We start from the raw sequence: 12,988 nt of genomic DNA, 5'->3' as shown, positions 1-12,988 counted from the left end.
AAATAATTATTTTTAATTCTTAATTTTAGTTTATAATATTGCAAATATCAATAATGTAATCCACATAAACAAAAGCTCTTTCAGGTCTTCAATTTTTCAGAGTGTACAGGGATCCTGAGACCAAAAACTTTGGGAAACGCTGCTACAGATAAACAAAGTTAATCAGCCCCTAATACCTTGGTGCATTGATGAAGGGAACACAAGGTAATTATAAATAAGCAATCCCATTTTGAACAGGAGAGGAGGGGAAAAATAACCCAGTGGTCCGTGGTGTGTATTGTATCCTTCAGAGTGAGAACAGCAAGGATTCCCTGCTTTGATAAAATGAGGCCAGTCTGGCTGCTCTGCCAGGTTGGGGGAATCTCATCTAACCATTGTAACTGTGGCCACATCTTAGAAGAATTTTGAGGATTTCCGATTGGTATTGTTTGGGGCCAAGACATTGCCCCTGGGGTTGATCAGTTACAGGATTCCACGTGCCAGGATTGGGGTTTCTCTCACAGAACCACTCCCTTAAAAGCTGTGTACGTTTTCTGGCTATTCACATTTGGATAACTCCATGAATTAATAACCAAGTCAGAAGAATGATGAATTATGGTCCCTAAATCTAGACCTTGAGCTTGGTATGCAGGGTCTTAGCAACAGGACCTCCCAGTCCTCAGCTCAGGGCCTCCAGCTTCACCTCTGCCTTGAGGCAATTGTGAACACCAGGCATGGGGGGAAGGCACAGCTGGCTGTCCCTGACCTTTAGGCAGCATCCCAGTGGAAGGCTCTTTACATAGGGTCACTGTCCTCTTAGTGGGAACAGGTAGGAAGGGTTTGGGAGGGGTTGTGCTTCCTACCTCCCTGCCTTTATTCCCACTCACTTTAGCTTTGAGGTGAATAGATGAGCTTTTTCAATCTTGCAAAGCATGTGACCGTCAGACTCTGCATCAGCTTGGATTGCTGGCTACAGGCTATCTCTTAGCAAAGCTGTAGCTACATAAGCTCAGAGGTCATGTTGCCTGGATTCAAGTCATAGCTCTAACCCTGTCTAGCTTTGTGTTCTTGGGCAAATTCGTTCACGCCTCAGTTCCTCAAATGTAAAATGGGGAATAACAATGGTACCCATTTCTTTGTGTTATTGTGAAGATTAAATGAGTTAATATGCATAAAGCACTGAGAGCCTGGCACATGATGAGTACCTCAGAAATGTTACCTTTTATTCTTCATTATTCTTTCTGCAAAATTTATGCCTTTGACTCTGAAATCAAGGCTTGGGAAAATAGCCAACACATACAACCCCCTGACAAATTTTTATCAAGTCCCCTAAACATCCCACCTATGTCAGGTACATGGTCTGAGCTTCAGGAGACCCTGGCCTTGAAGCTGCATCTTAGGGAATGCTGACCTCCTAGCCTCCTGGGAATGGAAAATCCCAGGATTTTCCCAACAGTTGGAAAATCCTCACTGTTCTGTACCTCACCTCAACTCAGCCATTTCCACGTGTTAGGGACATCACTGGCAACACTCCACTTCTCATAGTGGTCAGAACTTCAGTTGCAGGTGACAGAATCCTAACAGAAATGGGCTTTGGGTAGCGGGAAGGAATTTGTTGGATGACGTTCTGGGAAAGTTTGGGGGCCTTAGGCGTGGTTAGCTCCTGGCATTAATGTCACATAGGGAGTTCCCTGGTGGTCTAGTGGTTAGGATTCGGTGCTTTCACTGCTGTGGCCCTGGTTCAATCCCTGGTCGGGGAACTGAGATTCTGCCAGCCACGTGGCGTGGCCAAACTACAACAACAACAACAACAAAAAAAAAACCCCAATGTCATTTGGTATGCTCAAATGTGCCTCTGTCTCTTGTCTTCTCTCCATTTCTCAGCTCTGCCTTCGTCTGTGCTGGTTTCAGTATCAGGCAGTCTCTGTCCATGTAGTGGAAGATCCATGCTTACAACTTCCCAGCTTTGGAACCTCAGGAGAAAGCAGCCTCTACTCCCCTGGAATTCCAGAAAAGCTTGGGATTGCCTTTAATTTCTCCAGCTGGAGCTGTGTTCTTTAGCCTTGAAACATTCCAGAGTGACGTCACATGTGGCCTCAGGGGACTGAAACTACACCGCCAGGGAAGGGAGGAAAGGCTTGATATTTATCAACCATCTGTTCTGTGGCAGGCATTTTATATCTTCTCATGGTGAAGATTATCCCTTTTGGGGAAGGAGACTAGATCTCATGGTGGTCTCCAACTCCCTCCAAGCTGAGAGCAGAGGGGGTCCTTCTCATGTCCACAGCCAACCCCTCTGCCTGTGCCCTTGATCCCATCCCTCTATCTTCCTAAAGACAAGCACCATCTAATAGCTTCCTTTCTCTTATATTGTCACTCTCTCCATTTCTACCCTATTTTCTCCTGAGCCGCCAAACATGCTTGAATCTCTTGTACTTAAAAAAAACGCAACAAACTCCTCTTCTTAGCAGTACCTCCTTACTTTTCACTCACACCTCAACTAAACGAAATCAGTTTTCTATTGCTGCCATCTTTTGAAACTGCTCTTTCCAGAGTTACCAGTTACTTCCCCTGTGACAAATCCAGCTCTTGGCCAGCCTGACCTGTCTCACATGTTAGCTAACCCTGCTTTCCTTCCTGAAATCCTCACCCCATCATTTCCTTCATTCCCGGTTCTCCTCCTCCGTTTCCTGGCTGCTCCTTTCCTGCACTCACTGGTTAAAGGTTTATGAAAAGAGAAGGCCAATTTCCCTTTCATTCACATCTATGATTTCAAGAAGTGTTTTTTTCATTGGTGATTTTCCATCTCCAGGGCCTGGGTCTGTCTCCGGGTGTCAGTTTCTGTGCCCTGACACAGAGCCTGAACAGAGCAGCTGTCCACATATGGTGGGCAATGAGTGGATTTCCTCAAAGGCTAGTGCCTAAGGAATGACAAAGCAGTATCCAGAGCTGGAACTATATTCCAAGCCACTCACAAAGGCAGACACACAAATGTAAGAGGAGGGGTGGTTATCCTGCCCTTGCTGGATCCTTGTGATGACAACTCAGGCCTGATAATTCAGCCACAAAGAACCAGCAGTCTTCTCTCTTTGTCACTCTCCACTCATGAAGCCCTCTCCTTCATGTCTGCATGAGGGACAGCCATATTGGAGTGGGAAGAGCACGAATTCCAGATCTGGGTTTGCGGCCTGCTTCTTTTTTGACCAGGCTTCGATCTCCAGAAAATCAGTGGCCATGGCTGGGTATGTTCCTAGCTTCCTAAGGTGCTCAGACGACTCTCAGGAATGGGGGCGAATGGTACAGACTCAGAGGATGTGGGGTACCAGGGGAAGCCATCTCAGGGGCCCCAAGCAGGTCCCTGGAGAACAGGAACAATGTTCTGGCAACATGCTCTGGATGTGCTCCTAGCACTTACGTCTCTCATACCAGACGGCCTCACACGGGTGCGTGGCCTCCATCACATCCATGTTGTTCACAGCAGCATTTGGCCTGGGCTGGCCTCATTGGATTTACGTGACCTAGATCCCGCTGATTTTATGAAGCAAGATCAGCTCAGGTCTGCTGGCCCTGGGAGATGGGAGAGGGAGGTGCAGGTTCTCAGCTTCACGGTTTTTGTGTCTTCCTCACTGTGTCTCCATTTCCTTCCTTCATTTGAGAAATGAAGGGATTGGCACAAAGGTGTGTCCAAATTTGACTTTCCAGGAATTTATTATTATAGTTGGGCTGCACATCAGCTCTAGCAAAATGACATGTCACATCCTTGCTCGAAGTTTTCAAGTTGTGCTGTCTACTAGTCAGGGATCAGTTGCAGGAAACAGAAACCACTCTATTTTAAGCAGAAAAGGATTTGATGCAGGGAATCAGAGGTTTAAACAAAATAGTTGGGAGGGCTGGAGGAGTGGGCTCCAGGAATGACTTACAGAACAAGACCCCAGAATAGCTGCTAACTGGCACAATCATGAAGGTGATGAGTCAGGAGGCTGCTACTAGAATTCTTGCATTGAAGAACACACCAAGTAAAAAGACAACCCATGGAATGTGAGAAAGTATTTACAAATCATATATCTGTTAAGGAACTTATAACCAGAATCTATAAAGAAGTCTTTATAACTCAACCATAAAAAAGGCAACCCAAGTTAAAAATGAGCAAAGGATTTGACTAGATATTTCTTCAAAGAAGATATACAAATAGCCAAAGAGTACATGAAAATGATGCTCAACATAATTAGTCATTAGGGAAATGTAAATCAAAGCCACAATGAGGTACCACTTTATGCCCAGTAGGATGACTATAATGAAAAAGACACAATAGCAAGTGTTGACAAGGATGTGGAGAAATTGGTACCCTTGTGTATTGCTGGTAGGTAAAATGGTATAGCCTCTATGGAAAGAGGATGGTAGTTCCTCAAAAAATTAAACATAAAATTTCCATATGATCCAGTAACTCCGCTTCTGGGGTATATACCCAAAAGAACTGAAACCAGGGACTTGAAGATATCTGTATACCAATATTCATAGCAGCATTAATCACAATAGCCAAAAAGTAGAAACAATCTAAATATCCATCAACTGACGGATGGATAAACAAAATGTAATATATCCATACAAAATCCTTACAATATTCAATGGAATATTATGAATCCAAAAAAAAGGAATGAAGTACTGATACATGCTACAATGTGGATGAACCTTGAAAACCTTATGCCGAGTGAAAGAGGTCATATACAAAAGTCATTTTGTATGATTATACAAAATGTCCAGAATAGGTAAATTCCATAGAGAAAGTAGATTAGTGGTTGTCAGGGCTGGAGGGAGGGGGGAAATGCGACTGACTGATAATAGGTTTCTTTCAGGGGTTGATGGCAATCATCTGGAATTAGAGAGTAGTGATAGTTGCACAACTTTGTGAATATATCTAAAATCTACTGAGTTGCACACTTTAAAATGGTGAATTTCAGGACTTCCCTAGCAGTCCAGTGGTTAAGACTCTGCACTTGCACTGCATGGGGGCACAGGTTCGATCCCTGGTCAGGGAAGTAAGATCCTGCATGCCTCACGGTGCATCCAAAAAAAAAAAGTAAAATGGTGAATTTCATGTTATGTGAGTTATATCTCCATAAAGAAATAAGATGGTTAGAAAACACACACACCATGTGGCTGCAATCTAAGGACCAGGGATCAGAAATCTACCTCTGCTGCTGCCACCACTGCTTTTCAACCTCATGAAACTAGTGCTTGGACATTGGAATGCTGCTGAAGTAACTCAAGGTTGCCACAAACATGAAGCAACAACCACACAGCTGGAAGATGGCCTTTGCCTTATTTTCTCCTCCCAACTCTTATATAAACGGATGCAATTTATAAACCCTAATTTGCATGCAGAATGTTAACTGCAAGGGATTCTGGGAAGTGTAGCATTTAACTCTGGCCTTGGCACTATGAGAAAGAGATTGGAATGGATGCTGACAAGCAATTCACCACATCTACACAATTTCACCCTCCCTAAAAGGAGAGATCCAAAATCTCATTAGTCATGTATCCAGCTCTGGGTGATACTCATTCCAGTTCAGTTACGATCCTGTCTCAACAACCTGTAACCTAATGATTAACTGATCAACTTACCAACACACCTTATGATACTAGGGAAAATGTGGGAGGGGAAGAAATGGGATGATATCTATAAATATATACATACCAGAGCAAGGGAAAAATATGAAACACTAATATAGTCCTCATCTCTCCACCTTTCAGGAATTACTTATATTCATAAATATCTTTCTCTACTACTTATGAAGTTCATTTTCACAGCCAGTATCTCAGCCAGATGAGGCTCTTTATCTGGTGTGGTGACCCAAATCTTCATTCCTAAAGGAATTAAGGCTTCCCTGGAATAGCTTTTTATCCTTGACTCCTGCATACAGCAGTACTAGAAGTAGCCCTTTAAGCCCTTTAAGTTCCAGGCACACTCCTTCCTGCCCCCACTGAGCAACAACAAACTTATCTCCCTTGATAATCAGGATCAATCTCTCCATCTAACACAACTGCCCCCTTTTAGGCTATTGGTTCAGTGGATGAGGAGCCAAAATTGGCCAAAAAACTTCCAGTTCAGTGGACTCATTGTTATGTGCCCTGGTGGAAGTACTTCTCCTCTGGGTATTGAGACTTCTAAACTAACAAAGACCAAAGTCACAGGGGCAAGAAGCAAAACTTTTGTGAATGGGTTATATATAGGTCACTGTTTCAGAACATACCTCATCCTATAGGACAGAACTTCACTGCATGAGATACTGTCTTCCAACAGCGCCATTTGACGGTTGGGTGAGGCCAGCTGCTTTGGATGATCCCATGGGTCTTAGCCCATTGCCTCACTTGATGAGAGGCAGTGTTGTGTGGAATACTACATGATGAATAGACATTCAGTAAGTTCATGGATAGTAACAATGATGATGATGATGAGCATGATAATAATAAATGAAATAAATGATGCTAGCTAATACATATAGCTCTTACTACAGGCCAGGCACTGTCATATGTATTCATTTAATCCTCATAGTCCCAAATGAAGAAACGGAGACAGAAAGGTTAAATAATTTGCGCAAGGTCATAAGCTACTTAAATAAATGGTGGAGTTAGAATTCCTACTCAGGCATTCTGGCTCTGTTGTCTGTCCTCTTAACCACTATGCTTCTCAAAGTGAACATATAGTCAAATTTAGAATAATGGGGGGATGGATGTCTTTGCCCTGATAATTGTTATTTTTCTCATTTAAAGTTTTTTTCTTTATGAATATTTTAGGCTTGGCATACATGGAAACAATTCATATCTCGAGTGTCTTTTCCAGTGAGGACAAATCCCTGCCTTCTCTGTGATGGGAGGGCTCTGATCTGATATTAAGTGCCCAGCTGGTCCCTCCAGAGCATGGAGCAGGGCTCAGCTGTAAGCCAACATCAGCTTCTCAAAAGAATTGCCACTGCCAAAAATATCCTGGCTTGACTCTGAAATCTGATGGCCCTGTGCTGTTTTTCTCTTATGGATGTTTGCCACAGTGTGTGTACAGTAGCCTCAGTTGCCAAGGGATTTTGCACACCACTGGATCTGCTAGGTCATAAAATTCTAACTGCTTACATTGCAGCCTGTACCAACTGGTGACCATTCTCTTTCTCTGGGCCCATCAAAGCTAGTAGCCCTTGTGGGTTACTTAGAAAACGGGTCAGTGCAGCATAATCAAATGGGGTATGCTACCTCCCAAATCAAGAAATCCACCAAATGCCCAGAATTTTTCTTAGTGGTGGGGGGTATACAGTGCAACAGCTCATCGATCACTTTAGATAAACTGCCATCCTCCAGACTCCTGCTCTGGATCCCGAAAAATTTCATGGAGCTGAAAGTTCCCTTAAGCTTCTGCAGGGACTATCCCCTATCCTCCAGAACACATGTATTTTACCAAGGCATTTAGATACCTGCTACTTCTTGCTTATTATGTCCAAAAACATGCCATCACATACAGAGTGATGTTCTGGGAAATATGAAATGATCGAAGTGCCTGCACATTAGATTTCAGCAGAGCTGGAGAGGTGATACAGTAAGGGAGGGAGGACAGTAAGCGGTACTGTTGACCTCGACAGGTAAAAGTAATCTGCTTTTCATGTTTTCTGCTATTTGGGCTAGAGAAAAAAAGCATATTCCAGGCCAGTAGTTGCATGGCTGCAGGTGCTGGGGCAGGTGTTGACTTGCTTCAAAGTGATTATATCTGAAATAACAGCTACATAGCAAGTCTTCTACCGGGCAAATAATTTAAATGTAGATATGATAGGGATCACCACTGTGGAACTTCTCAGTCTTGGATGGTGGCGGTAATATTTATCATGCCCTCAGGGATGCACTATTTCTTCTGGCTTATGATTCTGGTGTAGGACTGTGCAAGGGGCTTTCCTCAGCTCTTCTTACCACAATAGCTTTCACTCTACCGGTCAATGTGAAGATTCTGCCAGGTGCCAAATACATCTATTACAATTGTGCTTACAGGAACTGGGAAATAACCACACACAGGATGAATATGTGAGATAGATACAGGCCAAGATTCCTTTTAAGTTACATGATCCCTGTGTATTAGTTTGCTAGGTGTGCAATAACAAAGTACCGTAAATTGGCTGGCTTAAGCATTACAAATTTATTGTCTCACAGTTCTGGAGACTAGAAGTCCAAGATCAAGGTGTTGACAGGGTTGGTTCCTGCCGAGGGCTGTAAGGGAGAACCTGTTCCATGCCTCTCCCCTAGCTTCTGATGGTTTGCTGGCAATCTTTGGCATTCATTGGCTTCTGCTGCATCATCCCAATCTCTGCCTTCATCTTCACATGACATTCTCCCTGTATGAGTGACTCTTTGTCTAAATTTCCCCTTTTTATATGGCACCAATCATATTGGATTAGGGGCCCACCCTACTCTGGTATAACCTCATCTTAATTACATCTGCAACAACCCAATTTCCAAATAAGGTAACATTCTGAGGTATTGGGGATTAGGACTCCAACATGTGAATTTTCAACCCATAACACCCCAAAGGCTTTTTTTTTTTTTTTTTTTTTGCGGTACGCGGGCCTCTCACTATTGTGGCCTCTCCCTATTGTGGCCTCTCCCGTTGCGAAGCACAGGCTCCTGACGCGCAGGCTCAGCGGCCATGGCTCATGGGCCCAGCCGCTCCGCGGCATGTGGGATCTTCCCGGACCGGGGCACGAACCCGTGTTCTCTGCATCGGCAGGCGGACTCTCAACCACTGCGCCACCAGGGAAGCCCCAAAGGCTTCTATTTTTAACTAGTGGTCCACAAAGACCTTTTAGGTCCCTTGAGATTAGTACTGGCTTAGGGTCGGTTTCCAAGCATTCGCTAAAGGCCTGGGTATTTCCATTTCCCTAAGCACAGGAACATAGTTAATTGACTTAAGATTCCTTTGGGGAAGATTAGAAAACTTACAATTTAGTTATGGTAATATTGCTGGGTGCTTTCTCCAGGGTACTCAGCATTCCTTTATTCAAGGGCTTTGGGTCTGAGAATTTAGTGAGTGTCCATAACTCTCCATTTTGGTGACTTAAAACAGGCCTCTCTTTGCCAGACCTGGAGTTTTGCTTTGTATATACAAACCAAGTATTCCTGCTCTGTTGCCTTGGTACTGCCCCTTGGCCCCTGCCACTCCAGGATCTCCGTCATACCTACTGATATCAGGGATTCCATTTCAATGGCAGCATCTCTTAGCTTCACTTCCGACTATAGAGAATTTACATTACAGCACTTTCAAAGTAAGGTGTTCCCTTTATCTATGTACTTTCCAATTCCTTTGTGAAAGGAATGTCCTCTGAGCAATTTTAGAGGGCAAAATTAGGAGATGAGTAGGTCACACATATGATAAATCTATACCGACACTTCTATCTTCATGTTTCTGGATTCATCTTCTAATGCTATACTAAGGAATTTTTAGCATTTCAATTTGAGTGTAGACCACTGTTAAGTCCAGGTTTCATCCAACCAACCAGCTAAGAGCTACTCTTAGCTGCTAAAGTCAGTATACTGATTCCAGAATCTCTAGAATGCCCATATTAATAAGTTCAACCCAAATGAAAATAAAATTGTTCTTTTCTTCCTGGTCTAATACCTTTAGAATCCAGTCCACACACATTCCTCAGGTTTCTGCTGATTCAAATTAGCAAAATCTCACAATTCTGTAACCTTTCTTTCTCTCAGGTCAGATTTTGTGGTTGCCTTTCTGAAGCATACTGGGATCTGACTCTAGTCACAGATTTGGTAGCAATAAGGGGTAGTGGGTGGGACATGAGAAGTACATGAGAAGGGACACAAAAGCCTTCCCTTTCAAGGCAACTACCGCAGGTAAGTTGCCCTATCAACGGGGGAAGACAGGACCAGCCCTATCAACGGGGGGAGGACAGGACCAGCCCTATCAACGGGGGGAGGAGAGAGGAGGGCTGCTTCTGCTGGTAAGAGAAGTTAAGTGGAGTCTGTGGGTTCAGAACACTAGGATTTACCCAAATCTACTCACATGTCCCCATTTCACATCTTACTCCTTCCTAAACAACATCCTAACTTTTATATAAGAGACCTGGTAAGCTAAGAATTTAACTTATGTCGTAATTCAACAACCCAGAATCCCTCCTTGATTTTCATGTACATCAGCCTTGTGGCTACAAGAGACAGCTTTGAGCTGAAAATTTTAAACTCTTGAGGCTTTCATTTTCTTTCTTTAATCTCTCTAGCATAAGCCACCCCCATTTAAGTCTTCATTTCTTACACGATGGTCTGTTGTGGCTGCCACTTGGTCTATCAAAGTCTTTTATCCAAAAGACAATTCATTTAATGTGACCACAGATGTAAGTCATCTTTGCCTACTACCTTACCATTTTCAATGGCAACTAGATTCTCATTTCCTTCAAATCCAACTTAGTCATAACTAATCAAGAATCCCATCTTTGAGGGACTATTGTCTATAACCAAATTTGGAACCAAATACTGTATCAGTTAGGGTTCAGTAACTGCAGAAAACAAAACCCTTCCACCTATTTTAAGCAGAAAAGAATTCAATACACATAAATTAGGTGCTTACAAAGGAGTTGGAAAGCTGGGCAAGTGGGCTCTAGGCTGGACCTCCAGGAAAGACTCCCAGATCGGTCCAGTATGGGAGCCACTACCTCTGCCACCATCAGGAAGATGAAGAACCAGGAGGCCAGCATAGGCTGACTACAAGAACATGTATCACTGACGGTTATTTGTGGATCAGGAGTCCCTTCAACATCCACACAACTATTGATGGATATTAGAATACCACTGGAGGGAAACCTAAGGGCTTTATACTTTTGCAAGAACAACAAAGTTGCTGAAGATGACCCCTGAATCACTTCCTCCTTCCATATCCTTGTTTGTGCATCTGGCAAAATAAATTACATTTACAACCTTGGTTTCAAGGAAGTGTGAGACATGTAGTTTTAACTTTCCAGCCTCTAGAGTATAAGACAGTACATTAGAAAGAGGTCAGAATGAATAAGTACCCATTTAGCACTTCCACAAATTTCTTTCCATTGGCCCATCTAAGTAGGACTGGTGACCAGACATGTCTTCTCCCAGTTTTAGCCACTTTTAAATTTGAACACAACACCCCATCTGTCTGGCTTTGAAGATTACCTCTCTTCCTGGCCTCAGAGTAACCTAAAATGTCATTGTCTTCAGAGTTGTTTTGATAATCTACACAATCTTGTTCTCAGCCACCTCTTCAACCTGATCTACTACTCTCCTCCTTGGTCCACTCTGTTCTAGCCATTTAGGCCTCTATGCTGTGTGTGTGTTTAAACAGACTAAGGATGCTCCACCAAAGGACCTTCATACTTTATTTTTCATGTCTGCTATGTTCTTGCCCTAGAAATCCACATGGTTCTTTCTCACTCCATCAAGACTCTAATAAAATGTACCTTTAACTCCATCAAGACTCTAGTAAAATGTACCTTTATCAGAGAGGCCCATAGTACCCACCTAAAGCAGCTCTCTTTTCCACTTTCCCTGCTTTTCTTCATCACACTTATCCTCATCCAGATTATACATCTGATCGTCTTTTCCCACTAGAGTGTGACTTTCACAGGAACAAGAATTTTGTGTTTTCCTTATTGCTGCATCCTGTACCTGAAACGTAGTAGGTATTTCAGAATGAATGGACGCTGTACAAGTAAGAAATTAAACTTTCCCCATTTTCTAAATTGAGAATCAACTTTTCCCATGCATTACTCATGTTCTCCTCCAGGTGGTGCTGACGGGCCTTTTCATCTAATGTCTAGGAGATACAACCGTGTTGCAAGGGATTAGAATAAGCTTAGTTTTTTCATAGCCTCTGGTCTAGAGCTCTGGGCTTTTTTTAGATGGCACCCATAATCTCCCTTAACTTATTTCTTCTTATTCCTGCAGGAGAAAAAAAAATATGGGCCTTTAACAAAAGTGTTTTCAGTACGCCATCTCACTTAATCTTTACAACTCCATAATTAGGATTATGATCCCCATTTTGGCTAAGTGTAAACACACTCAGAGTACGTAGCCCAACTCTCGCAGCAGTAAGAACTGGAGCCTAGATAAAAATACAGGTTTGGCTGCAAACTCCTGCCCCTCCAAAAGACTTCCTTGATTTTATCCAAGTTAATTGCTCTCTTCATGCTTCTTCAAGAGAAATACAAGTCTTGAGTTGATAATTTGCATTTCAGAGATTTCCATACAGTCTGCCCCTTTTCCCAACAAGTTCCCTTTTTCACACAAAGACACCCTATTGGTCATTCTTCTAGAGACCCAAAGTCCACTAACAGCACCTCCTGTCCCAGGTGCAGGGTAATGTGCTAAGTCTGGTTGCAGTGCCCAAGAGATAAGAATCTTCCAAGATGGCTGTTGTCCAGACTCATCATCCTCATCGTAGTAAAGCACAGGTCAGGAAGACAAAGAGCAGGTGCATCTGTGAAAGGAAACAGAAAGCCATCTGGTCCTCAGGGAAAGGATGTTTTCAATTCTTCCTCTGGGCCCAGGGTTAAAGTGACACAGAAGTTTGGCACTGGAAGCTCCTTAAATACTGAGAGTTGGGGATGTTAGCGGCATGAGAGAGTAACTGACTCACACAGTCACAGAGTAAATTACTGCCAGATTTGGAATCTCAGATCAGGTTTCATAAATCTTTTAATTTTTCTGCTAAACTATGTATGAGCTTTGATTTCTAAGGCCATTATTCTAGACAGAGCCAAAACCCCAAGTAGCACTAACTTAGCTCAATTCTGACAAAATTATAAGATCAGATAAAATTAAATATGTTGTGATTTTGATGACATGCCTCCTCTCTCCTTTCATTACAAATCCTAGTCAGATTCCTTAGTCCCTCTTACTTAAACTAGATTGGCAAAACTAGAGAGTTTTTTGGAACAGGGAATGTATACACGGGAGCATAACAAACACCTAGGATATTGCTTGGTGATTATGCAGAATA

This window comes from Lagenorhynchus albirostris, chromosome 2, assembly GCF_949774975.1.
Source record: "Lagenorhynchus albirostris chromosome 2, mLagAlb1.1, whole genome shotgun sequence".
Taxonomy (NCBI): domain Eukaryota; kingdom Metazoa; phylum Chordata; class Mammalia; order Artiodactyla; family Delphinidae; genus Lagenorhynchus; species Lagenorhynchus albirostris.
The sequence above is the reverse complement of the archived record's forward strand: the minus strand, read 5'-3'. Positions refer to the sequence as shown.